The following is a 4,182-nucleotide window of genomic DNA, read 5'->3' on the forward strand; positions in this document are numbered from 1 at the left end:
AATCAGCTACTGTTTTGTTATTAGTTTAAGTATTTGCTATTGACTGTTCAAATGCAGAGTTTTGCGCAGCGTGTGTGTGCGCGAGCGAGAGAGAGAGAGAGCGCGCGAGAGAGAGAGGGAGAGAGAGAAAGAGAGAGAGAGCGCGAGAGAGCAAGAGAGAAAGAGAGAGAGAGAGAGAAAGCGCGCGAGAGAGAGAGAAAGAGAGAGAGAGAAAGAGAGAGAGACTTTGACTTTTAACACACTTTATTAAAACATCTTAAAACAAACGCTACATTATATATGCATATTATATGCATATTAATGTGATATGTGATACACACATATCACATTGCAATGTGTTCAGGAGGCATATATATATTTAAAAAAAATAATAAAAATAAAATAAAAAAACCCTCCTAATCAAAATGACAACCATATATCACCAATTAAACATTATTTCCCCATCCTCACAAAGTGCCAGTAAAGCTCCGTTGGCTGGGCATCAGGCATGCATTTACAACCATGCCTGAGTGTTAACCGCGAGAAATCTCCCGCTTCCGACCCCATTATCCCCACCCACCGACCGAAGTCAGGGATAAAATAAACCTTTAACTGACCCTACACTTGACAGAAAGGAAAAGAATCCCATGAAACAAGAAAACTCACTCCAACAGAGAGATACTCTCACCCACGCCAAACGGCTCCGTCCACACTCACTCCCAGCATGCACTAGCACAGACAGACAGACAGACAGACAGACAGAGAGAGAGAGAGAGAAGTATGATAAAACTACTAAAACAGGATACACAATAACTTAATGGCTTTTGAAGCTTGCGAAAGAGAGAGAGAGAGAGAGAGCGCGAGAGCGCGAGAGAGAGCGTGAGAGAGAGAGCGATATTCTGTCTTCTAACGATTCTAATGGATTCACAAGCTTCAGAATCAATGTTCTAAAGCAGCGGTTCTTAATTCTGTTCCTCGCGTCTCCCTGCTCTGCATCTCTCTCTCTCTCTCTCTCTCTCTCTCTCATTCAGATCATCAGCTCGTCAGCTCCAATAAACTGTGTTCAAATTATACACTTTGTGTATAGACAGACAGATATTTTTCACATAGCTATGAGCAGCGTTAAACATGGATGCGCATGCGGTTGCCGTGCTGTATTAAAGCTTTAATCAGGATAAAACTGTATATTAATAGTTAACATTAGCAGTAGCATTTACAAATAACAGCGTATCTAAAAGTATGAGACAACAACAAACAAAAAACATACCATTAAGAGCTGTGTGCTTGCACAGGTTCTGCGCGATCCTCTTCAATAATATCCTCTGCGTCTCAATCGGGCTCAAATTGATATTAAGCAATATTGACGACGCCACTGTTTACATACAACCGGAGCACATGCCACTGAGGCGAGGGGCGTGACGATTAGACGCACACTAGAGGCGGTTTAGCGAATCACAGCACACTGGGCCAGCTGACCAATCAGAGCCCATCGTGTATAATCGCGGATTCATATGGATACATTTTATGATGCATTTATAACCTTATTGGGTCTTTTAAGTTTTGGTTACCTGGTCTTTCAATGGAGGGACCAAAACCTCTCAGGTTTCATTAAAAATATCTTAATAAAATATCTAATTCGTGCTTTGAAGATTTGAAGAAATTTGAAGTCTTTTGGGTTTGGTAAATGGTGAGTAAATGATGACAAAAGTGTCATTTTTGGGTGACCTATCCCTTTAAGATATATCCTCTCTGCAACCTTTTGTATTTGAATGCTGCTCTAATGAAGGCTAATTCTGGATCCTGAACATTTGTAGATTTGCCTATTAAATGATTGAATAACTTGTTGTTTCTAGGTCCATGCAGTCATAGGGGTTTTGATGGATGACACAGACCCTCTTGTTACCGTCATGAAGGTAGAAAGGCTCCACAAGAGACATACGCTGATATCGGTGGACTGGACGGTCAGATACAGGAAATTAAGGCAAGAGAAAAAAACTAATCTTTACTGTTTCGCCTGGCAAAAATGATCTAAGCTGATTATTTAATTTTGAAAACAATCAGGTAAAAATGAATCTATGCTGCTTAAATTATGTTTTGACCTGTAGGAGTCCGTGGAGCTGCCGCTGACCCATCCAGAGTATTATGAGGAAATGGGGATCAAGCCTCCCAAAGGGGTCATTCTCTACGGCCCCCCCTGGAACAGGTGATCAAAGATCTTTTAATTACCAAAACATATTTTGATGACATTTCACAGACAGAAATAAGGGTGACATCACAAATCTTGATCTATCATATAATTTCCCCGAATGTTAGGTAAAACCCTCCTTGCCAAGGCAGTGGCCAATCAGACGTTTGCAACTTTTTTGCGGGTTGTTGGTTCAGAGCTGATTCAGAAGTATCTCGGCGACGGCCCTAAACTAGTACGTGAGCTCTTCAGGGTGGCAGAGGAACATGCTCCTTCTATCGTCTTCATCGATGAGATTGACGCCATTGGAACTAAGAGGTAGAGCAAAGCGTTTTTGCTTTTTAAAGGAATATTTAACCAAAAAATGTATACACCCTTAGGCTATCCAAGATGTAGATGAGTTTGTTTCTTCATCAAAACAGATTTGGAGAAATGTAGCATTACATCACTTACTCACCGATGGATCCTCTGCAGTGAATGGGTGCCGTCAGAATGAGTTCAAGCAGCTGATAAAAACATCACAGTAATCCACACCACTCCAGTCCAGTCCAGGAGTTAACATATTGTGAAGCCAAAAGATGCATGTTTGAAAGAAAACAATCCATCATTAAGACTTCAAACCATAGCTTCTGGTTAAAATACAAGGCCTGTCTGAATCAGGAGAGAAATATGCACAGATAAAGCACCGTTTGCAAGCGAAAACAGTCCACAACAGAGGATGGACTGTTTCACTTGAGGAAGCATTTTTGCGGATTCTTGATTTACTGTACATTTTGGCCAGAAGCAAAAGTTTAGTCGTGTTTTGGATTATTGTGAAGTTTTTATCAGCTGTTTGGACTCTTATTCTGACGGCACCCATTCACTGCAGAGGATCCATTGGTGAGCAAGAGATGGGATGCTAAATTTCTCCAAAATCTGTTCCGATGAAGAAAAAAACTCATCGATGGCTTGAGTAAACTTTGAGCAGATTTTCATTTTTGGGTGAACTATTCCTTTAATCATATACCCTGATTACCTCTTTGCAGATACGACTCCAACTCAGGAGGTGAACGTGAAATTCAGAGAACCATGTTGGAGCTCCTTAATCAGCTGGATGGCTTTGATTCGCGTGGAGATGTGAAGGTCATTATGGCTACCAACAGAATAGAGACCCTTGACCCTGCTCTTATTAGACCGGGTGAGATACTACTGCAGACTCGTGCTGTGATGTTCAGAGGTTATGTGCAGTTTAGATGAACCCTCAAGGCATTTTCTCTCTGCAGGTCGCATCGACCGTAAGATCGAGTTCCCATTACCAGATGAGAAAACCAAGAGAAGGATCTTCCATATCCACACCAGCAGAATGACTGTGGCTGAGGATGTGATCTTGGACGACCTCATCCTGGCTAAAGATGACCTTTCAGGAGCTGATATTAAGGTATGTTAATGGATTCGGTTCATTTGAAAGTGTTGCAGAAAATCTGTGCTGCCCTCTTGTGTTGATTTTGTTTTTTTTCCATATATCTCATATACTGTATATCTATATATCTTAACTCTTGACTTCCTGTCTCCTCAGGCCATCTGTACAGAAGCAGGCCTCATGGCCCTCAGAGAACGCAGGATGAAGGTCACCAACGAGGACTTCAAGAAGTCTAAAGAAAATGTTTTATATAAGAAGCAGGAGGGCACCCCTGAAGGCCTCTATCTCTAATCTTTTCATTTCTGTTTATATGTGAGTGTAGCGCTCACTCTTGAGTACACATTTGGCTTAAATTTACGCATGTTTTTGTCTGCCAATTAGTTGTTTTGTTATTGAGGTCAGAAAATAAATACTACAGCTGGATCAGAGGTATTTAATTGGTTTGAACTCTTGACTTCCTGTCTCCTCAGGCCATCTGTATAGAAGCAGGCCTCATGGCCCTCAGAGAACACAGGATGAAGGTCACCAACGAGGACTTCAAGAAGTCTAAAGAAAATGTTTTATACAGTGGGTACGGAAAGTATTCAGACCCCCTTAAATTTTTCACTCTTTGTTATAT

The 4,182-nt window shown here is 41.2% G+C and overlaps 1 pseudogene; it reads left to right on the forward strand.

Annotated features, from left to right (window-relative positions):
* Window positions 1–3,894, forward strand: part of LOC107664795 (26S protease regulatory subunit 4-like) — an 11,726-nt pseudogene extending 7,832 nt beyond the window's left edge.
* Window positions 3,895–4,182: the final 288 nt, after the last annotated feature.

This window comes from Sinocyclocheilus anshuiensis, unplaced genomic scaffold, assembly GCF_001515605.1.
Source record: "Sinocyclocheilus anshuiensis isolate Anshui unplaced genomic scaffold, SAMN03320099.WGS_v1.1 scaffold135, whole genome shotgun sequence".
NCBI classification, from domain to species: domain Eukaryota; kingdom Metazoa; phylum Chordata; class Actinopteri; order Cypriniformes; family Cyprinidae; genus Sinocyclocheilus; species Sinocyclocheilus anshuiensis.